Source organism: Malaclemys terrapin, chromosome 7 (assembly GCF_027887155.1).
Source record: "Malaclemys terrapin pileata isolate rMalTer1 chromosome 7, rMalTer1.hap1, whole genome shotgun sequence".
Classification (NCBI taxonomy): Eukaryota; Metazoa; Chordata; order Testudines; family Emydidae; genus Malaclemys; species Malaclemys terrapin.
The window spans coordinates 79,178,720-79,203,126 of NC_071511.1; the positions used below are offsets into that span (position 1 = coordinate 79,178,720).

At 45.0% G+C, this 24,407-nt stretch overlaps 1 protein-coding gene and 1 long non-coding RNA gene across 7 annotated transcripts in view; one reads left to right on the forward strand and one right to left on the reverse strand.

Annotated features, from left to right (window-relative positions):
- The first annotated feature begins 1,243 nt into the window (after positions 1 to 1,243).
- The window catches only part of CDK1 (cyclin dependent kinase 1), a 33,982-nt gene continuing 10,818 nt past the window's right edge, over positions 1,244 to 24,407 (forward strand). Inside the window, exon 1 of one of the 6 annotated variants that reach the window (XM_054035319.1) lies at positions 1,244 to 1,332. The gene's annotated coding sequence lies outside the window, so the exon portion shown is untranslated. Of the gene's footprint in view, positions 1,333 to 20,763; positions 20,906 to 24,407 lie in introns of those variants that run through there. The other 5 variants (XM_054035320.1, XM_054035317.1, XM_054035322.1 and 2 more) reach the window with 5 other exon arrangements.
- On the reverse strand, positions 2,899 to 4,250 carry LOC128840844 (uncharacterized). Its single transcript, XR_008445719.1, has 3 exons — positions 4,178 to 4,250; positions 3,830 to 3,889; positions 2,899 to 3,003 (listed from the first exon to the last, which is right to left on the reverse strand). It is a non-coding gene; the product is annotated as an uncharacterized LOC128840844 (long non-coding RNA).

Below are 24,407 nucleotides of genomic sequence, written 5' to 3' on the forward strand. Positions count from 1 at the left end.
ACATCTAATTTCTTCATACTTCGGGTGGGAAAAGAAAGACTTCAATTATATTTCAATTATTTTGTTTTAAATTTAAAAACCAAGTTCAAAAAGATTACAAAAATATGATTTGATACTGTATGAAAAATAGCCTCGACATATGGGGAACTCAACTCATTAGGAATGTAGGAGTCCTAAAAAGGAGAAGCTTTATGGTATTGCAAAACACGTACACCAGTGCACTCAGTTGTACTGTGTTAGTGCATGTCTCCTTTCGATAAAGTGCAAGACTCCAAAAAAAGTCATTTTGAAGTAGTGCAGCCCACACTTGGAGAATGACCCTCTCCAGACCATCTCAGTTTATCACACTTTCCAGCCGTTTATTACCATCAGGCTGCCACAGACATATCGAAAAGCACCTTCCTCTCTCAGGATTACTCGCCATGCAAGTTAGGAGTAGAACACAGCACAGTCAGGTGCCACAAGTACTCCTGATCTTTGTACAGCACGGTCAGCATTTGATTTGAAAGAGAAACAAGCGTGAAGGAAAAGAGAAAGCCAGGATTTCCAAGCGCCTCCGTATTTCATTTTACTACAGTGTTCATATTCTACAGCAGAAACACTAGTTCTTACACAGCAGCAAGTTCTTTCCGCACTTCACCCAGTGGCATCCAAGCCCCAGGCTCCAGTCAGTACCTTTCAGTCCCTAAGGCCGTTCATGATTCCCTGCATTTGCAGGTGTGAGCACCTTTGGCACACACCCGCCAGACCTGCGCTAACCACCCTCAGCGACTGCAACCGACCACCTCTCCCTTCGCGGATCACTTCGGAGTTACCCCCGTCCTGCCGGGACAACCGTGCTACCCCATTAGCTCAAATACCCCACTTCTGCTCGGCGACCCCGGCTGGCCCTGCCAGCCAGGTGTGCGGCAGTCTCTCGGCCCCAGCAATGCTCCGAGCGGGGGGGCTGGGACGCACGCCCAGAACAGAGCGAGGAAGGGAGCGAAAAGGGGGGCCGCGAGCGATGGAAAGGCGCCAGGGGCGAGAAGGCAGCGGGCTCACCTGATCCACGCCTCCGCTCGCCCCGCCTGGGGGAGAGGAGGAGGCCATGTTGGGGGGGCTGCTAGGCGCTTTCCCCACCTCCCCTCCTGCTCAGCGTGGCTCCCACTTCGCAGTCCCTCGGACTCCGCCGCTGGCTCCCCAGGCTCAGGCTTTGCTGCCGCTGGGGCCGCGCCGCGAGCGAGAGCTGCCCCAGGTCACCGCCCCTGCGAGGCGAAGGGGGAGCGGCAGGGTCAGGTACCGCGGCCGCGTCGCCTGGGCCCGTCTCTCCTGCAGGGGTAGGCGCCCCCCGCGGTAAGTTTCCAGGCTCCGGAGCACGGGGCCGGCTCCGCCCCGCTTGCTGGAAGCTGGGCGCGGCTTGGCGCGCGGCGCAAAGGTGAAGCGCTCGGGGGAGGGAAAGGTGCGCGGCGCAGGAAGTTTGCGCGGGAGAGAGGCGCTGAGCAGAGGGGCGCAAACAGCAGCGCTGCCGCGGCCGGGCTGAGGCGGGAGCCAGACGCTCCTGCCGGAGGGAAGAGAGGGTGGCTCGATCGCATGTGCCCATTGCCAACCCAGCCGCAATGGATGGGAGAGGCAGAGAAGCGGGAAAGTTAGCAAAGGCTCGGGCTTGTTTGCTCAGTGGCCACTCAAAAGACAGTCCCAGCCCTGTAAGCTGCGGCGTGCTGTGGTACTGTTCCGAAGAGAGGTTTCAAAACAAAGCCCTGTACATTGCACAGCGCAGACCTGGCAGTAGGTCACCCAGCTCTGCCTACGGACAGGCAGAAAGCAGCCCGAATCGGTGATGTGGAGGCCGCCGGCGTACAGTCAGGGGGTGGCAGTAGTTGCACCTGGCCATTTGAAATGGAGAGAATGTTTCAATTCTCTTTGTTGATTGTCACCCGAGGTAGAGTGGCTGTTAAGTCAAAAACAAAAGCACATGGAAATAAAACCCTGCTACAATGTACCAACTTTCTTTGCTGGATGGAGGGGGAAGGCACAGTCCACAAAAGCATCTGCTTAGTTAATAGAAGCTATTAAGGGCAATTTTTTAAATGGACGGTTTTCCTTTTGTTGCTGCAAACGGACTACAAAATTTAATTTACAGTCCCCTTTTTTGCACCTGGAAAAGAGCTGCAAGTGAAAATCCGAGTTTTTTGCTTGGGATTACTGTATTATGAAAGCAAACCAGGCAGTTACAGGTGCAAGCATTCACAATTCTACCCATAGTTCTGTTTTCATGATGCAACTTTTGTGGGCACACCTTGAACCCATTTAAAAAAAAAATTCCTTTGGGAAAATTTACTCCTTACTATTTTTAATAGTGATTATTGATTTTCCATTATAAATAGTATGGTGATTAATACATTTTCTGTAAAAGAAAATTCAAGCTCACAGTGCTGGAAGAGTAATGTGAAAATATTTAATATATTCTAATGTATTGCTATCTAGTCAGTAACCAGTGTTTATGTACAAAATTATTAGCTGATATTTGTTCATAATATGTATGATGTAGTCTGAGTCATGGTCTGGAAAAGTTTATCAAGATTAAAGGATATAAAGCACAAAGCATAGAATTACATACCGAAAGTGGTGCCTCTGTTTTAAAACATTCACTTAATTTGTTGTTGTTTTGAATGATTATGCTTTTAAAAGTTCCAAATAAGAGATTTTTAAAAATTAAACTCAGTAATGTATTGCATCATAATCAAATATATATAATAATGTACAAGTAGGGTATGACGATGCAAGGTATTGTAAAAGCTACAACTGAAAATAGTTGTGCTGTGGATTTGGATCTCTATCTTGTCTGTTGCATTTTCTTGTTCCTCTCAGAGACTTGGTTCTGGTGTTCCAATTCATTTCTGGGTTGTATTACAGGTTTGTTCCAAAGATTTTTAAGTTCTTTGGGATAGGCACCAACTTTTTCTTCTGTGTTTGTACAGTTCCTAGCACAGAAAGATCCTGATCCATGACTGACTCCTGTGTGTTCTGGTAATACAAATAATTATTAAGAAGAATTAACAGTGATACAGAGTGTAAATAAACAGTTTACTTTATTAAGCACTAATTTACAGTGGAATTTTGTCACAAATAACCTAATTCAGTAGTCCTCCACCACCTTAGGCCAGAATCCTGAAGACATTTATGCATTAAGTCAGTGAAGCTACTGATGCATGTAAAGTTAAGCACTAAGTGGAAGTGGGTGTGGGAAACTGGGTTTTTTGGCTGCTTTCTTTTTAACTGCCGGTCCTGTCTACCCAGCCAAATGAACAGTATTGAACCGTAATGAAACATATAGGCTGTCTCTAGACTACAGAAATGAACCATTGGTAATTGACTGGTAGGGTTGCAATGGTAACAAACAGCACCAGTACAGTGCATCCACATGTACTAGACTAGAGTATACACTAGCACTCTAGTCCATCGCTTATTTTCAGTTGTGTAAGCTTGATATATTGTGGTCTCAGAGCTTGTCTACACTTACAGCATTGCAGCCGTGCCACTGTAGCGCTTAGTGAAGATGCTACCTACCCAGATGGGAGAGCTTCTCCTATCAGCATAGGTACTTCACCTCCCCAGAACAATGTTGACAAGAGAAGAGCTACCATCAACATAGTGCTGTCTATACCAGGAGTTCAGTCGGTATAACTGCATCACAAGTATCAGAGGGGTATCCATGTTAGTCTGTATCCACAAAAACGAGAAGTGGGTTTTTTTACCCACGAAAGCTTATGCCCAAATAAATCTGTTAGTCTTTAAGGTGCCATCGGACTCCTTGTTGTTTTTGCATCACAAGTGTGACTTTTCCACATACCTGAGCGACAAGTTCATAATGTAGACCAGGTCCCAGATTGTCAAATTAGTGTCTTTCCACCTCAAAAAAAAAAATCACTGTTAGTGTCTGTCTTTCATGAGCACCAAAATAATCTTACACACACACACACACACACACACACACACACACACGTCTTTACCCCTATCGTACATGTATATCATTGGACAATAATATCACACTTAGGGAAAGAGGTGCAAAATGAAAGCATTCAGGATTTAGTGGTCTTATTTTCAGATCACGAAATAAAGTAACTTTATAATTTATATAAATAAATTAAAGAAGTTATAATCTCTTCAGATTTACCAGAAAAACCTGTTTCCATCTTACCTGCAGTGTTCATCGGGACTCTGCAATTTTTGTCAGATCCACATGTGCTAAACCAGCAATAAGTAGACCAGGGTATAAGTTTGCTTATATCCAAATCAGCTACATAGATCCCATAGATTTTCATATCTCAGTTGGCTCATCTGGAAAAACATGCATCCATTCTTGGCAGCTGGAACTGTACCTTGGGGGAAGGAAAAGTTCACTTCCCTTATTTCAATGAAGGAATATTTAACCCAGGCTATGCCAAACACTGTATGGGATTTATACATGCTATCATAGTGCATTTGATCCCACACAACATTGTCACACGGAGTGTGGTGTATAAACATAAGACGAAGTGATGAGCAGGTCAAAGAAGCAGGGAAAGCCAATCCTGCGATTATAGGAGCTATGCTGCACGGTTACTGAGTTATTCCTGCCTAAAAGAAGGAGAGGAGTTTATAGCGCAGCACTTTATTTAAAAAAAAAAAAAAAATTGCACTTAACCCTATGTCCACCACATCTGCCCTTTAATTTTTACCCTGAACTCCCAAGAATAAGACCAGGTCTCTACTTAAAAGTTTTGCCAGCATAGCTATGTCAGTAGGGATGTGATTTTTTTTTACAACATAGCAATGCCAGCAAAAGCACTTGTGTAGAAGCCGTTATGCTGGCAAAACTTTCATTGACCTCCATGGAGCCAAGATTTCACCCTTGAGATACAGATACATGAATAAACTAAGCAGGCAAAAACAACATTTCCTCTAATACACATTTAATTTATTTTAAATTAGGACTTTGTATGTAGTATTTTAATCAGTTTTAATTTACTTGTGTTATTGCCTGGCTTCTCCCTGGATTAGCCCGGTATATACTAGTGGTTTTCAAACTTTTGTACTGGTGTCCCCTTTCACATAGGAAGCCTCTGAGTGCCCCCCATATAATAACCTCACGACCCCCAGTTTGAGAACTGGTATATACTATAATCACAGTGTAATGTACAGTGTAGTATGTACAGTGAACTACTCAATGCTCTTTCTATCTGAAATTCAAACCGTTTGGGATAAGTTATAAAACATTATAAATTACATTTTAAATTTAAGGACATGGGACTAAAGTTGCTTCTTTCCAGCTTCCATCCTTTTTGCTTAATTTCATACCCTTTTCAGGAAATAGATTATTTTTTCTTGTTTTACTGGCAAGCTGTGAAAAAGCTAGTACAATACATGAAAAACAAAATTTGATATCAGGTACTGTCCCTTCATAGCCAGAGGCACTTCATAGGTTAAATTAAGCAATTAAGTGATACCTGAGCTATACATTAAAGAGACACCAGCACTGTAACATGATATTGCTTTCCTAAAATGTAGGTTAGGCTCTGTCTACACTACAGTCTATGTCAGCAAAACTTCTGTCACTCAGGGGCATGAATATTCCCCATTCCCTCCCCCGTCCCAAGCAACATAATTTACACTGACATAAGCATACTTGTGCACAGCACTACATCAGCAGGAGAACTTCTCCTGGTTTTTTTATGCCAATGGGAGAGCTCTCTCCCATCAGCACAGAGCACCACACGTCTTCACCACACACGCTGCAGGAGCACAGCTGTATCAGTACAGCTATGATGCTGCACTGCAGTATGTATAGACATACAAAAATACAGTAGGAGAGACTTAGGGTATTATGACTTACTAACAGCAGTGTTCTTCTCTTTCTAACTTATTTTAAAGGGAAAAAGCAATTGGTTGTGTTTCTCTCCTGTTTTAAGTACAGTGAACACAATCTATTTGAAATACCCAAATTAGTATTGATAAATGAATCAAACTTGTTTAAACCACATCATTATTCAAAGAACAGAATACACTTTCTCTTTACTTTACAGAGATGCCATTGCTGAGGAGAATATAATTAATATATAAAAGACAAGACTATATTGACTCTTGCAGCTGCCCTCTAGTCAGAAAATAAGAGAGTTGTTCAGAGGATTACATTGGATTCTTATCCACAGATACAACTCCCATACTATAATTTGGATATTGGTATTATGGGTTGGATCATGCATTCCTTGTGCACCCAAATTTTCCACTAAAGTTAATGGGAGTTTGATGTGCACAATTTTAGTATGTTACTATTTCCCATTTATGTAACCAAAATGGCAATTAATATTAAATTTCCAAGGTGCTGCAAGAAATTTTACATATGTATTTCTGTTGAATTTAATGGAAGCAGCCAGTCTACCATCTTATGAAACACTTAGAAAATGGAATTAAACCTCTATTTCAAATCATGGACCTGGTGTGAACAAGTTCAATGCTAGATCCTTTTACTATCCCGTCAGATACTTTTGACAGTGATGCAATCTTCTCTCAGTGTTACTATATTTACAGTTTGCTTATGGTAATACTCAGAGTGTGGTACTTTCCTGGCACTTTCCAGACAGAAAAGAGGGCATGGTTCCTGTCTTAAGGACCTCACAAGCTAAGTCTAGACAGACAAAGGTTAGGGGAAGTGAAACCAGACTAGTTTGGAAGGGGTGGCGTGGCAGGGAAAACAAGAATTCTGGTTCATTAAAAAACCTGAGAATTAAGAGTTTGTTTTCATTCAGACTTGCTACATCGCGTAGACCAAGACAAGCAGACACACGAGATATTGACAACTGCTAGTACCTTGGGTATATTGCCACAAATGATTGCATCTGGCACATGCAATCCCATGTGGGGGACGTCTTGGGGAGGACATGACGCAGTCTAGGCTCCTAGCCCTATTCTTAAAGATACCTGGCCAAAAGGAAGTCAAGAATGTCTGTGCATCATGTCCCAAATGCCAATTAATGGCCTCTAAGGGAATCTTGTGGGCTCCACTAATACCCCTCCCCTTGGTGGAGGCTACCTTTGAAGAAGTTGAAGTTACAGGCCCCCTAGAGAAGAGCACCTCTCGACTTCAGCATATACTAGTCATCATGGACTGTGCCACTAGATACTCAGAAGCTATACCACTCCAGTCTACAAATGCTAAGATCATCATTAACGAGCTGCTGAAGGTCTTTGTGTGGGTAGCATTTTCCAAAGAGGTCCTGACGGACCAGGGGACAAATTTCACATCCTGGCTGATGAAAGAAGTTTGGGAACTATTTAAAAAAAAAAAAAAAACACACATTATGCGCATCCATATATTCTCTAGTAGAAAGATTCAGACACTCAAGAGGATACTCAAGAGATTAATTGCCCAGGATCCCTGATACTGGGAACAACTACTCCCAGCCTTACTCTTTGCCATCAGAGGTGCCCCAAGACTCAACAGGATTTTCGCACTTCAGACTGCTATATGGATGACAACCAATGGCCATGCTCGACCTATTATGGAAAACCTGGGAAAGCCAAGCACAGAAAGCTGAAAACATATTGCAGTATGTTTTATAGTTATGCAAGAGACTGGAGGCTATGGGGGCATACACTAGAAAATTTCAAAGAAGCACAGGAACAATAATGATAGCATAACAAAGGGGTGTGGATGCGTGTCTTTCAGCCAGGCATCAGAGTCCCATTACTTCTTCCAAGCTTGGAATCAAAGTTAGTAGCCAAGTGGCAAGGCCCTTATGAGGCAGCAAAGAAAGTGGGGACTGTGGACTACTTGATCAAACAACCAAGGAAGAAAAACAAACCACAAATTTACCACATAAACTTATTGAAGCCCTGGAAAAAGCCAGGTAAAACCTTTTCATCACACCATATCCTGAGGAACTGGTACTAGGACTCCAAGTTAATGACTGCCTAAAAGAAAGCCCAGTACCCCTTGGAAAACTTAAACCATAAGCAAATGGAATGGGTACTCCAACTGGTGACCACTTTCCCACAAGTATTCTCAGCTCTCTGTAGGAAGGTGTTCTTGACTCAGTATCTCACTAACACAGAACCCTGTAAGGTAACATGGGAAGGGCTCCGACCAATCCCCAACAAGTTGAGGGGGGCCATCGAGAAAGAGATCAAGACCATGTTAGAACTTAAGGTAATAGAAGAATTCTAGAGGGACCGGAGGACACTTTGTGCTGGTCCCAAAGCTGGATGGCTCACAATGTTTGTGTGTCGATTTCAGAAAAATGAACTCAGTTTCTAAATTTGATGCCTACCCCATGCCACAAGCCATGCCATGAACTCCTAGACCAACTGCGAGAATCCCAATACATCACCACTTTGGATATGACAAAAGGATGTTGGCCGATCCCCTTAACACTATATTCCCAGGAGAAGACAGCTTTTTCTATGCCACTCAGCATATTTCATTTTAAGACCATGCACTTTGGGTTACATGGGGTGGCAGCCACTTTTCAACATTTGATTAACCGATTATTCCAATAGCACAATCAATATGCAGTTGCATACTTGGACAGCATAGTTATCTATAACAAGGATTGAGATTCTCATCTAGCTACTGTTCTCCAGTCACAGAGAAGCTGGGTTAATAGCAAAGCCCGCTAAATCTGCAGTTGGAAAGGAAGAAGCCTGTTACCTAGGTCACTGAGTTAATGGAGGACAAGTCCGCCCCTTAGTTCATGCTTTACAGGCATACAAGATCCCTATGACCAAAAGGCAGATGTGTGCCTTTCTAGGCTTAGCTGGCTATTACCACCAGTTCATACCTCATTTTGCCACCATATAGTGTCCCTGCTAACTGACCTAACTAGGGACACCACCCTTAGGTGGGTGCTGTGAACACCCACCAGCAAAAGTGCCTTCAAAAACTCAAGGCCATACTTTGCAGACACACAGTGCTATATAGCTCAAATTTCAAAATGGAATTCAAACTACAGATAAACACATCGGAGGTAGTACTAGGGGCAGGGCCGGCTCTGGCTTTTTTGCCGCCCCAGGCAAAAAAGCCTCCCGCCGCCCCCCACCGGGGAGCACGGCAGGGGAGGGCAGCGAGTCCAGCCGGGGCCCCGCTCTCCCCGGCCGGCCGGAGCGCCGGGAGGAGGGCGGCGAGCCCGGCCGCGGCCCCGCTCTCCCCAGCTGAGCGCCGCCCCTCTCCAGGTGCCGCCCCAAGCACATGCTTGGTAGGCTGGTGCCTGGAGCCGGCCCTGACTAGGGGGTAGTCCTTTCTCAAGAGATAGATGGAGAAGAACACCTGACAGTATATAGCTGTAAACTCTTCTCCACAAGAAAATATACTCAGTGATAGAAAAAAAAAATACTTGGCTGCCAAATGGGCAATAAAGAACCTGCAGTACTACCTCCTAGGAAATGAGTTCTTACTAGTTACTGATCATGCTCCCATGCGCTGACTAAATAAAATAAATAAAAGACAAATCCAAGGATCATGAGATGGTACCTGTTGCTATAGCCATATGCCTTTCAGATGCAGCACCGGACAGGAAGTTTGCATTGCAGCCTGATTTTCTGTTCAGGGAAGTAGCCTACACCAGCCAAGGCTGGGCCTTGGACTTGCAGGGGAGGATATGTAATGGGAGTCTTCAAACCCCATACTGAGCCTAGACAGTGGGGAGGAGAGTCTCTCCTATTTACGAGCTAGCAGCTTGATCACACCCCCATGCAGCTGCCAGAGCTGTCAATCATGGATGCAGGCACCCACAGCTGCAACCAATAGAGAAAACAAGACCTGCTATAAAGGGGAGAATACAGAGAAGGAAATGGAGACAGAAAGACCTGGGATAGCAAAGGGGTGATAGTCCTATACTAGGCTGTCTCCAAGAAAACAGCCAAGAGATTGCAAGTCCTAAAATTGAAGGACAGATAGACTTAACTGGAGAGGAGGGCATAGGAATTGAGCTGACTGAGAATAAACTTGGGAGGATCAGCCAGGAGAAGCAGAGATATCTCAAAAGATCACACAGAGAGATACTGGCAGACCCCCTCAGAATATCACCTGTCGGAGATACTTTTGCAGTTGCAGGGAAGCCAACCCACCCCCACTCAATGCTATGGAGACAGGTGTGCCCTTCTCCCCAAAATGGTATTTAACAGTGAGTTAAAGCAATAATCTGACACCTTTATTCACGCTGACATTAGCGCAGAACTTAGAGTAACTGCTCTCCTCACACTCTCCCTATAGAGTTAATGGGACAGAAGGTACTTGGCTTCCTGAGCAATACATTGACCTGACGACATCACGGTACTGGTGCATTTGAAGTGCAAGCACCAGGATGTGTCAGCAAACCTGCAAAGGAACTAGAGAATTGCAAACCCTGCTTGAAAATGAATTTCTCACTGAGGTTTCTAAGTAATAGAACTTTATATTTGAAAATAGTATTTTCAAGTTGCTGGTATTCCTTTAAAATGTTACAATATCCATAGTCATCAGCCTTTGATAGTGTAATTTTAGAATTATCAACACTACCAATAGGCAAGTTGTGTACTTAGGAGTCTGAAGCCAGCTTCATCACCACTCAATATAAAAAACAAATGTAATTTTGTATTCATATTTATCATTTGTCTGTACTACCCTCTAGTGGAGTTCTGAACAACCTATCCAGAATGGCCTCATTTCCCTCAAAATAATTCTACTACAGAATAAATGACTATAATGTTCAGCTACGCTTTTGTTTGGAAAATAGACTATAGGTGTCCAGCTTTTTAGGTAAGGGCTCTGACACTACGCTTATGGAATATTTCTGTAAATTCAGCACTCCTGGTGTCCTATACGAAGAACATGGCAACATTTGTCAAATTCATCCTTAATAATAATAGTTTTCACTTTTGTCATCTTTCATCTGAGGATCTCAAAATACATTCTAAAAATAGTCTCATAACTACTCACTGAGGTATGTATTATACCCATTTTACAGATGGGTACTGTGACATTTCCCAGGGTACAATCTGGACAGATGGACAGCTGTGTCCCCTCAGTTCTCCAACTTGGGGTACCTTTTATGCTGCTTCACTCGTGAGAGCAACAACTCCTAACACTGCTCACATACAGCCTTTGGGAGTAATTTACATGCAAGCTATAATGTCTAACCACTCCTGAATTACATACAGGATGACACCAGCAAACTCGCAGTCTCAGACCTTCCCCCAGAAATCTGCATCCCGTACTGCCTAGCTCTCTCCTTCTGGACAATACAAGCTCATAGAAAGTCAGTCATTTCATTAATAGAAAATGAAATGCACAAACCCTGCTACCTCAAATGGAGGTTCTCGAATACTTCAGTCCAAACACACTAGTTTAGATAAATCAATATGTGACGTCTGATTAAACTATAATTATGCAAACCATTGTTGCTATCACCGCTATATAATTGCAGCAAATCTTATAAAAAAATATAACTTATGGCCAGAAAGGGTTAAACAGCTTACAGGCTAACTAACCCATAGCTGACCTTTAAAGACATGTGGAGAGATAATGGTTTGTGGTTTTGTGCATTTACATATGTATGGGTAGTGGTCAACAATGTAATCAAAAGTCCCTGTCTATGCTGTATTCTGATAATTCAGAGATCAAAAGAACATCCTAGCATTTAAATGAATTATAATCACATGTATGCATCTCTCTTTGAAATGTATAGCGAATGGCGGAGGAACAGGCAATTGTCTTATATTAATTTGTATAGCTAAGTACTGGTGATAGACTGCCTAATGGATAAATTGCCTTCTGTTAATCTGAGTGAACAATTAACAAAGATGCTTAGGAAATGAGGTCCTATTGTTCCCTGAGGGACTCCAACTTGTAAAAGACGACGTGAAATTGTACAAAAGATCCTTGGGTCCTGATCCTGTTTATCTCAGATCTGCTTAAGCTTCATCGGGGGAAGCTTGAGTCACAAGTTGAGATCCTAGTTCTGATTGGACCACCCTGAAATATAAACATTGGACTATAACCTATGAAATATGTCTGAAAGAACTCTTTGCAACTACAAAGCTTACCCTCTCTGCTATGAATCTGAACCTCAAGAATTGAACGCATGTCTGTATATATAGTGATCTTTTAGCCATACTATTTTCTTTTTTTTTTTAAATGTTAGTTTAGTTAAGAATTGGCTGTATGCATGTATTTGGGTAAGATCTGGAATATTCAATAACCTGGGAGGTAATGTGTTAGATCCTTTGGGATTGATAGAACCTTTTCTTTTATATGATTAAATGAAGATTTTCAGAAATCTTCATCATATTTGACTTGGGTACCTGAATGGAGGCCTGAGGCTGGGTTACTTTAAGGAAACCACGTTTCTGGGCAACCAGTGATGTAATAAATAAGCTGTTTTATGCTGTCTTGGTAAAGCTAAGTATTGAAAATATCCACCAGGTTTGGAGATTATCTGCCCCATTCTTTGCAGTTCACTCTAATTGAGTGACTTCAGCTGGCCCCCCACTGGGACCCCGGTCACACAATAAAACAAGTTTATTAACTGCAGAAGGAAAGATTTTAAGGGGTTATAAGTAATAAGACATAAAAGTCAGAATTGGTTACAAAGAAAATGAAAAATAAGACTCAAATTAATACCTAACTTAGCTAGCTAAAATGAATTCAAAGCAAAGGTCTTTCTCACCCATATTCTTTCTGGAGTCTCTACTGGCTGGAAAGCCTCCCAGCTAGGATCTCTCCTCCAATTCAATGATGCTTCCTTTGTCTTTCAAACATTGTAACTGCCATTAAGGGAGAGAGGTGATTTGTGGGCCTCTCTCATTTTTATCTATTTTCCTTCTCTTTGAGGATTATCTCCAGCTTGGGTTTATGTGACAGGAGGTCTGGGGAACCAGGAACCCCCAACAGTTTCATTGCTAATATGTAAAGTTCTCGCTGAGACCCTTCTTCCTGCCAAAGAATGGCCATTTAACAGGTGATAATCCATGACAGTTCATTTGATTATGCCGACACCTGGTTGTGCCTTTTGTCTCTGAAAAACTGGTTTGTGCCTATTTTCCTAAACTTGGATTATGTCTCAGTAAAGTCATACAGTAAAATCTTATAACTTTACATACAATGTTGCCATGCACATTTTACCAGGACAATAATGTTTAGCAGTTTTCAAATGATCACTCACAAGGCATACTTTGCACAAAATGTATCAGTCATGTAAAAAGGGTGAACATGGGGTACAGTCTGTCACAAGTACCTTTAGGGAATCAGTTAAAATAAATTTATCCCAAGGCCATATGTTGAGTCCGTCGATAATAAAATCCATAAATCCTAACTACTACCCTATTGCTCTTGCTATATTCCCCACCACACAATATATTAAGATAACATAGGAACTAAATGATTTTAGTCTTGCACAGTTGTACAGTACCTTATTTAACTGTTATGTAGGCATAGGCTCTGACTCCATTGGAACGAAGTATGCCAGTGACCTTTTATACAGTCACGTTATTTACTGTATCAACTTTAAAACTGTCTTAGTGAGTCCCAGCAGTATTTTATAAATCAGCACACTTGAAAGAAGAAATTACGAATTTATGTTTTGGCAGGTATTAATATCTACATCTAAAAGGCTTACTTGATTAAAAAGAGCAACTGCAGCTACACAGCCTAGCTTAATCCCAATATGACTATATCTACCATACCATGCAAATAGCCTACTGTGTTATCTGAGCAGTTATCCATTTAACCATTTGCACTGCCTTATGGAAACTGATTGCACGTTTATTATGTCTTCACATTTAGATAAGGTATGGGTTAAAGGTTTTTGATCTGGGCACCTGACTTTGGTTTACTGCACACAATATTTTCACACTCCCTTACATTGTAGCACTATTTACACCACCAGCAAAGATGATTGGTGAAGTGAAACTGACTGACTGAAGTTCACTGAAATTACAGCAGGTGAGATGGAGATGGAGAAACTGAAAAATTTGTAGACCACAGTACTTTGCTTCATATTACACACTACAACCAAAAGTGTAGGACCTATAATTTTCCCAGTGGTTCAAGACGTGACTTTTTTGAAAGCAAGGACTAGATTCTCCATTGCTCTGCATCTTGTGTAGTAATTTCCACCAGTGCAAAATGGGCTAACATTATATACTCCGAATTATAGCAATTTATACCCACTTTTCACTGGTCTAAGTGACTACATCAAGTGAAGGGCAATGGAAAGAATCAAATCCTAATTTCTTGCAATACCCTAAAATAGTGATACTGTGTGGGGCAACTTCAAACTTACCAGATTATGAATTCAGCTGCATTGGCCAGCACTTAATTTGAGGTTATTCCCCTCCACTGTCCAAGGCACAAGATATCAGGATGTATCATTTCTTTTCCAAGATGAGCAGTCCCATTCTTTTTAATCTCTCCACATATGGAAGCTGTTCCATGCCCTTAATCATTTTTGTTGCCCTTCTCTGTACCTTTTCCAGTACATCTTTTTTGAGATGAGACAACCAGAATTGCATGCAGTATTCAAGGTGTGAGCGTATCAAGGATTTACATAGTGGCATTATATTTTCTGTTGTATTATCTATCCCTTTCCTAATGGTTCCGAACTTACTGTTAATTTTTGGGGGGGGGGGTTTTGACTGCCACTGCACATTGAGCAGATGTATTTAGAGAACTATCCACAATGACTCCAAGATCTTTCTTGCATGATCACAGCTAATTTATTCCCCATCACTTTGTATGTATACTTGGGATGATATTTTCTCGTGTGCATTATTTTGCATTTATCAACATTTCATCTGCCATTTTCTTGCCCAGGCACCTAGTTTTGTGAAACCCCTTTAACTCTTGGCAGTCTGCTTTGGACTTAAATATCTTTGGATCATCTAAAAACTTTGCCACCTCACTGTTTACCCCTCTTTCAGATCATTTATGAATATGTTGAACAGCACTGGTATCAGTATAGATCTTTCGGAGACCCTGCTATTTCCTCTCTCCACTGTGAAAACTGACCATTTATTCCTACCTTTGTTTCCTATCTTTTAACCAGTTACTGAACCATGAGAGGACCTTCCCACTTATCCTATGACTCTCTACTTGATTAAGAGGGTGAGGGACCTTGTGAAATGCTTTGTGAGAGTCCAAATACACTATATCCCCTGGATCACCCTTGTCCACATTCTTGTTGACCCCCTCAAAGAATTGTAGTAGATTAGTGAGACATGATTTCCCTTTAAGAAAGCCATGTTGACTCTTCCCCAACATATCATGCTCATTTATGTGCCTGATCATTCAGTTCTTTACTATAGTTTCAACCAATTTACCTGGTACTGAAGTTAAGCTTACCAGCCTGTAATTGGCAAGATTACCCCTGGAGCCTTTTTAAAAAAATTGGTGTCACATTAGCTATCTACCAGTAATACAGAGGTAAATTTAAGCAATAGGTTACATACCATAGTTAGTAGTTCTGTAATTTCATATTTGTGTTCCATCAGAACTCTTGGGTGATTATCATCTGCTCCTGGTGACCTATTACTGTTTAATTTATCAATTTGTTCCAAAACCTCCTCTATTGACATCTCAATCTGGGACTGTTCCTCAGATTTGTCACCTAAAAACAATGGTTCAGCTGTAGCAATCTCCCTCACATCCTCTGCAGCAAAGACTAATGCAAAGAATTCATTTAGCTTCTCCACAAAAGCCTTGTTTTCCTTGAATGCTCCTTTAGCACCTTGATCAATGGGTGGCCCCACTGATTATTTGGCAATCCTGCTTCTGACATACTTAAATATTTTTTGCTGTTGTTTGTGTGTCTTTTGCTAGTTGATCTTCACATTCTTTTTTGGCCTAATTTCTATTTTTACATGTGACAGGTGCCAGAATTTATGCTCCTTTCTATTTTCCTCAGTAGGATTTGACTTCCAATTTTGAAAGGATGTCTTTTTGTCTCTAACTACCTCTTTTATTCTGTTGTTTAGCCATGGTGGTGGGTTTTTTTTATCTTCTTATTGTTTATTTACTTATTATTTGGGTATGCATATAGTTTGATCCTCTATTATGGTGTTTTTTTTAAAGTTTCCATGCACCTTCCAGGCACTTCACTCTTGTGACTGTTCCTTTTAATTTCCATTTAACTAGCCTCCTCATTTTTGTGTAGTTGCTCTTTTTGAAGTATAAATGCTACCATGGTGGGTCTCTTTGGTATTCCTCCCCTACAAAAATGTTAAACTTAATTATGGTTTAGCTATATTCAACCTCTTGGACCAGATCCTGTGATCCATTTAGGTCTAAACCTAGAATTGCCTTACCCCTTGTAGCAGAGAGGACTCGCAATTGCAGATATGGGGGGAGAGCACAATTTAAAGATTCTGGTGGTATGCAGTGGGGTTCAGGGCAGCTACTCAAGAGACAAAGGGGTCTGATTTCTAGAGGTACTTTTGATGTAATGTTTTACAATACTTTGTAATAGCAGATGGACACTATTCTAAAAGAGAGCTACTCCTGAATAGGGACCAACTGCCTCTCTACCTGGGGGAGGGGGATGCTTAACCCACACTCTGCCCCAGACCTGCCTCAACTCCACCCCTTCCCCCAAGTCCAGTCCTTGCCTCTTCCTGCCCCTGCTCTGCCTCCCAGCCCTGCCCCCACTCCATCCTTTCTCCCAAAGCCCCACCCTACTGCCCCCTCCCCCAAGCATGCCCCATTGCCACTCCTTCCCCTCCCTCCCAGCACCTCTTGCACACCACTGAACCAGCTGATCGCAGCATGCCGGAGGCGCTGGGAGGGAGGAGGAGTTGATTGGCGGGGCCACTGGCGGACAGGAGGCACAGGGGGCAAGGGGGGAGCTTGGCTGCCAGTGGATGCTAAACACCCACAAATTTTTTTCCCCATGAGTACTCCAGCCCTAGAGGTTTACAACCAACTGTGAAACTTGGAAACTACCTCGTTGGCAGCACAAGTGTCAGACTTTAAGATCCAAGGGAAAGACTGCTGCAGCTGGTCCTGTTGAGATCCAGGAAGTGGGCAAGCTTCTGCCCGCCCACTGCTAAAGGACCTCCTCACAGCCTAAGGGGAGGATCCACAGGTCCAGGATTCCAAATGACTGCAGGGGACAACTAAAGATATAACAGGAACGGGAGTGAGGGCTAATTGAAGGGAAACTGATGGGGACACCGAGCAGAGAACCCTGGACAGTGCCCACTGATCCTCGAGGCTGTCAAGAGAGCCAGCAACACCGCCCAGAGGAACTCTGTCTGGATGCGTGAACGGACTGAGGAGCGGAAATAGGCCCCCACAGTTGCAGGAAACCCCGTCAGCCAACCTCCTCTCCCTGGTTTTGTAGATGGCCATTTTGGCGAGGGCTAGGAGGAGGTTGACAAGGAGGTCCTGCGACTTTGTGAGGCCATGGATAGGGAGCGCATAGATGAAAAGATGAAGGGAAAAGTGCAACCAAAAACGTAATAATATATCTAGGAGGAGCCGGAATAGGGGCTGTAACCTGGCGCACTCCAGATATACATGCGCCAGGTTCTCCCTCGTGCCACAAAAGGGGTAGGTGTCTGGGATGGGAGCGAACTGCGCCAAGTACACGCCCGTGCTCACGGCTCCGTGAAGGAGCCCCCAGCTGATGTTGCCAGTGGACCTTGGGACCAAGTTGGAATATAGGCTGGCCTACTGGGACTCCTCACCCTCCAGAGGTGGCAGGAGGTTCCGCCACTTTGTGCCGGGGCAGGACACGAGGGTGAGGACATGAAGAGTGTGGAGCCCGAGCATGTACAAATGTTTTCTTGGCGCGGTCTGGAAGCAAACTGGCTGTAATTCATGCAGCTGGCTCAAAGTAAAGGGGTGGGATGGCTGGGTAGGTCCACAGGGCAGGGACCCGATGAAAAGGTCCAGAGGGTCTGGGGTGTAGGGTGGTGGAGCGTGCCCTCCCGCAGGACCTGGTCGAGGAAAGCCCGAGCAGTAGGCGGTAAAGCAGCCCTAACCTCCTAAAGTACGCGCCAGGAAGTACGAGGGCTGGAGAGCCGCATGCGCCGAGCAAACATCAAGGGATCCAGCCAGTCTCCCCAGTCATAGTCCAGGAGGTCTCAGACTCTGGTGACTTCTGCCAGGACCAACCTCTGGCACACCGAGGGCGACTCCGCCACCTGCGCATGGAGCTGGGGGTTGTGTAGCAGGGGCTCCACGAGGAGATCCACCCTCAGTGGCCGCCACGGACCTGGTCACAGAGAGCAGTTTCCAGGTCCGGAGGAGGTCCTGGTAGAAGACTGGCAGCTCAGACAGGTCTCGTTGAAGACCTCTTGGATGGAGATAAAGGAGCTGCCAGTTGTATCGGAGCCCTCGGAAGCAGCACAGGAAAGCGTGCGCCAGTATGCTCCACGCCGGACTACTTGCACCATAAAGGAGCCTCTGCAGGGCCTGGAAGCGAAAGATGTGGACCTGAGTGCGCAGGCACTTCAGGCTCGGTCTTCCCTCCTCCAGGGGCAGGTGGAAGACCCCTGCAGAGACCCAGTGCACTCCTACCCAGAAGAACTCCAGAATCAATGTCCGGAGGCTGGCCAGGAAGCCCGGGGCCGGGACCCGGACCAGGGTGTTGAGCTGGTGCCAGAGCATGGACAGGACTAGCTGATTGAACACCAGTGCCCTCCCTCAGAGGGAGAGGCACCAGAGTAGTCCTGTCCATCTCCGGAGCCACTCTGCCACCCTACCCTCTAAACCTTGCCAGTTCTCCAGCGGAGATGGATGTGTGGCAGAAAAGTAAGTAAACACCGAGATAGAGCAGCGGACCTGTGCGCCACCAGATGGCCTGAAGCATGGGTGGGAAGGAGCTCGCCTACCACCCATCCCTGACCACCAGGCCAGAGTTCTTGACCCAGCTCAAAGAGGCTACCGAGTAGATGGCTTGGCAAGTCTCCACCCATGCCAGGTCACCTGGGTCCTGGACCATGAGGAGCACGTCGGCAGCGTACGCTGACAGGACCTGCTGCAGCTCTGGCTCTCACAGCACCAACCCCGTCAGTCTCCAGCGTAGCTGGTGTCAGGGATTGCTCTGGGCAGGTAAGGAAGCCAGTGCCTGGGGAGACATGTGAAAAAGGGAGAGAGCTGCTGCACCTGAGTTGCTTTCTGGGGCAGGCAGGCGGGGAGCGGCTGTTGAGTAATGTGGCGAGCTCAGCACTAGCTGTGTTATACAGAGCATGGGGGACAGGAGCTGTAGGAACTGGCAGTAAAAGCGTAGAGTGAGCTGCATGCATGAGGGTCAGGGAGAGGCTGTAGCTGTGAGGGAACCACTCTGAGCCTGCAGGCAGCTGGGCCAAAGCCAGCTGTATGTGGGAACCAGATGTGAGCTGCACTCCTACAGCCAGCTATGTACTGGGGGGAAGGGCAGGAGCCATCTGTGTGCAGGGAAGATGGGAATGATAGGGTGACCAGATGAGAGGAAGAAAATATCGGGACACATGGGGGGGAAGCAAAAAAAAAAAAAAAAAAAAAAAAAAAGCAAAGTGTCGCAAAATATCGGGACAAATTGCATCCCAACCAAGCATGGGTCGGGACGCAGGGCAAACGCCTAAATGAGGAGCTTGGCACTGAGGGCTAGCACCAGCTATGTGCGTGTGGGAGGGGGCAGGAGCCAACAGCGTGCAGGGGAGGTGAGTGGGAGAGAGGTGCTGTGGATGCTGACCAGAGCAGCAAGTGAGCCTGGAGCCCAGCTGCCAAATGCCCTACCCACCCAGGGGGAGCTCCACAGCAGGTCTGCCCAGCCCAGGCCTGTGTGAGGAGGGGAGAAGTTATCTATACATTTCATATAGCAGCCAGCTGGGGAGGAGTCAGATGTCTCCAGTGGATATAAACCTTGGCAGAAATTGCATGGGGGGGGGGGGGGGACATGACCCACCCCACAAGTCACTTCTGCCTTTTAGGTTCCAAGACTAGCTGCTGCAAGAAGTAGTCATTAATGGTGTTTAGAAATTTAATCTCTGCATCCTGTCCTGAGGTCACATGTTCCCAGACAATGTGGAGATAGTTGAAATGCACCATTGTTATTGGGTTTTCTGTTTTTCTAGCCTCTCTAATCTCTCTGAGCATTTTACAGCATGATGACCCTTGCAGCTCCTTCTGACCTTATGGTTCTATGATTCTATGTGCCAAAGGATGGTCTCAAGGAACGCACATAGATGGGTGCATCAGTCTAAACAGTCTGCAAGCATTTTACTGAGTGACAATATTGACCAACTTTAGGGATGCTGCAAAGATCACGGATTGGGAGGTGTCAGATCCTGCACTAATGAGCCTGATAGAGGAAGGGGTCCAGGGAATATAGGTAGCATCTCCATTACTAATTTGTTGCATTTATCTGGCCTATGACTGATGTGGGGGGCTGTGATCATTCACAAAAATTACAAAAAGTATGAGGCAGATTGATAATGTCTCATTGAAATACCCAGGAAAATCCTTCACCCCAGAAGGGGCAGACTTTAAAGACTCTCTTTAAATAAAGCCCAAAGCAAAGAGCCTTGGCACCTGTAAATGCTGGTGGAAGTACCAATAAGACTTTCTTGAGTATTGAAAGGACCCGCCCACGTTACAATACCTGCTCCTTGCCTTTGTATTAGAAATCAGTAGGACGCTCAAAAGCATTTTCAGGTTGACGAGCCCAGCCGCGCTTCTTCCCGGAGACCGCCTTTCAGCTTGTGTTTGGCGCCTGCCCAGGGGGGCCTGGTGATTGGCCGCTTTGAATATCTCGGCGCGACGCTATTGGTGGAGCGGGGGCGGCTTGGCGCGGTTAGTTCGAATCGACCCCGCACAGGCGCTTGCAGCGTCCTCTTTCCGAGCCTCGCTGTGTGGGGTTGTTCCTGCGGCAAGGGAGGGAGGTGAGTGACCGACCGAGCGAGCGGCTGCTCGAGCCGGGGCCCGCTGCGTGAGGTGAGGTGAGGTGCGGTGCAGGGTCGGGTGGAGGTGTGGGGCCGGGGTCCGGGCCGGTGAGGTGCGGGGGGTTGTACCGGGGGGTGTTTGGGAGGCGGGCGCCTCTCCGCCTGCTGAGCCCTCTGGGCAGGGGGGGCTTGCAGGAGAGCGGGGGTTTCTAGCCGGGAAACGGGCAGGAATCCGGGGGATCGGTCCCCCCGTGCTGAGCGGGGGATGGGCAGTGGGTGAGGAAAGGGCCCCGGCCCCACCGGCAGGATGGCGGGCTGGAGAGCGGGTGGCTGGCGCTGGGCCGCGCAAGGGCGAAGGGAATCGTCTCCCTTTATTTCCGTGCAAGCAGCGAAAGAGCCGGTGGCGGCTGCTAGGGCGATGGGCACTGGCAGCTGTCTGGCAAGGGCAGCCTCTGTGTCCTCCTGTTTCACCCCAGGCCTCTGGTAGCTCTGCAGCGTCCGGCCTGCCCGGGGCTAATGGCAGAGGGAACTGTTAATAAGATTAGGAGTAAATTGCACCTCCGTTTCATAGGTTAAATGCACCCATATTAACGAAATGTAGCAGTAGGGATGTGTTTAAAATTTTAAAATCCACTCTTTCTTTTGAAAGACGCTAAATCCCTGGCCTTACTTGTAACCACATCCGGCCAACGAGGCACGGATATTTTGAACAAAAAAATTAAGCTCTCTAGCTCATACCATGCGAAGGTAAACAAACACCACAATCGCTGACAAATACACCAGACACTAAGTGGAGCACCCTAAAACTAACACACTTCTGTCTGAACTCACTGCTAGTAGATAAAAAGTAATGACCAAATACTGTTAATTGACAGAGATTAGAAAGGGGAAATACTTTAGTTTGTCTTTGAGCATTTGTTTATCGTCAGCTTCACTCTTTCCCTGCTCCTAGAAAACTTCCTGTGTGTGGTGTGTTTTTCTAATACAACAGCACAGAAGAGCAAGAGTTAAATTAGGAAAATGTAAATAAAACCATAAACTGGCATTAGGATTCCTGGGCAGACATAGCATCGGAATGACTGCTTTAAACTGTCAGATTGATAGTGCATCTTCAAACACTTTCAGTTTTTATAATCTAACTAATAATTTAAACATTATTTAAAAACACTATATGAATGTTAATGTGGTAACTTTGTATAAAAACACTGTAGGAATTCATGGTATATAGACACAGGATGGAAAGGCCTCTGCCCCAAAGAGTTTTTCTTTTACTGTGTTCTCATGTGTTTGTAGTAAAATTGTCTTTGGGCAGTATTACTTACTTTTTAAACCCACCACCACCACCTGAATTAAAGAGTTGGGTGATCAGGTTACCAACCTCATAGCCACCCCAAGACATTCTAATAATAATAAAAAAAAAAAGTCTTCCTCTAGAAGACTTCAGAGAATGAGGCTGTCAAACTATGTAGAAATTTATTTGAGAGCCCTTGAAATAACTTGTGTTAAGGATGTACTATTACCACATCCGTGTGAAAAAAATCTTCATTTCATTGTTGTAGTAAAGTTGTTTGAACAGTACTCACTCATGAGCCTGATTCTCCTTCCCCATCTACAGATTTAACTGTTTACTTCATTATAAAATTGTATCAGAGTAAATTAAGTACAGTAACTCCTTGCTTAACGTTGTAGTTATGTTCCTGAAAAATGTGACTTTAAGCAAAACGATGTTAAGCAAATCCAATTTCCCCATAAGAATTACTGTAAATAGGTGGGGTTAGGTTCCAGGGAAATTTTTTTCACCAGACAAAAAGCTATATATTCTATAGATATACACACAGTATAAGTGTTAACAATTTAATACTGTTCAGAGCTATGATGATTGTGAAGCTTGATTGAGGTGGTGAAGTTAGAGGGTGGAAGAGGGAGGGATAGTTCTAGGGAATGCCCTAAATGTTGAACTAGCACTCCGCTGAGCCCTCAAGGGTTAACACATTGTTGTTAATGTAGCCTCTCATCAAGGCAGCAGGATCAGGAGGGAGGGGAGACAGCATAGCAGACAGAGAGACACACACCTTGTGTGTGGGAGAGAGAGAGATGCACACTGCCCCTTTAAGTAAGCTGACCCACTCTTAAGTGCATTGTCTTTTTAAGTGGATCAGGAAGTTGAGACAGCAGCTGCTGCCCCAAGCTCTCTCTGTCCATGTCCCCTCCTTGCTCTATATGGAGAAAGGGTAAGCAGGGTGCAGGAGCAGGGGGGAGGGGACACCCCGACATTAGCCCTCCTGCTTTGCCCCCTGCACAGCAAGCAGGAGTCTCTGGGAGCAGCTCCAAGGCAGGGGGCAGGAGCAGCACATGGCAGTCGGGGGAGGGACAGCTGAACTGCTGATTGAGAGCTTGCTGGGTGGCACTAGGCAACTTAGGGGAGCAGGGAGCTGCAATGGGCTGCCCTTCCTACAAGCAGTGGACAAAGCAGGTGGCTTCCAAACAATGTTAGAAGGGAGTATTGCGCAATTTTAAATGAGCATGTTCCCTAATTGATCAGCAACAAAACAACGTTAACCGGGATGACTTTAAGTGAGGAGTTACTGTAAATGCCAATAATGATACATTAAATCCTTTCCAAACTTAATGTCTCTGCTTAGCAGTGTCAAATGAAATGGTTTGAGAAGTTGTACAGAAAATTACACGTGACATCCCCATCATGTGTTTAAACTCATCCCAGTATCCTTCCCCCTCTACCTTCACCTTAGTCTAGGACAGTAGTGGTGCTTGAGGTTTTTACTGTTGTGACACGTTCTTTTCAAAGCAAATATGTTCAGGGCCTTACTTTACTGTGTATTAGAGAAAATATTCATATATCTCTATTGAGTAAATGTCAGATTATTAAAGTATAGAAGTACAAGTTCTTTACTGTGAGTGAATTGGATGAGTTTGGGAAAGAAGGAGACAGGACCATTGGGTGAGTGCGTTGTGGGGAGCAGTCTTGGGGCAGCCTCTCCTATGCTTCCCATTATTCCCTCTTCACTCCCAAATCTGTTTCACTCTCCTCCCTACTGTTGAGGTTCCTGCCTCCTTCCTGTTCATTGTTTGTTCCTCCTGCTGGTGTCCAACCATTTCACTGCCCTTGGTGGTAGCACTGTAAAGTGCTGTCAAATGCAAAGCAAAAAAATAAAGAAAAAATTGACCCCCCCCCCCCCCCCCCACTAACTATTTACATACAAAAACTGCAATTTTTCTTTTTTGAGGGCGTCTCTGACTATTTCCATTTGTGGTGTAAGCCTGCCCTCATATCAGCAATCAAAAGAAACTAAGGGTACGTCCAGACTACCCGCCGAATCGGCAGGTAGTAATCAATCTATCGGGGATCGATATATTGCGTCTAGACGAGACGCGATATATCAATCCCCGAACGCACTCCCGTTGACTCCGGAACTCCACCAGGGGGAGCGGAGTCTATGGGGAAGCCGCAGCTGTCGATCCCGCGCTGTGAGGGCCTGAGGTAAGTCGAAATAAGATAACGTCGACTTCAGCTACACTATTCCCGTAGCTGAAGT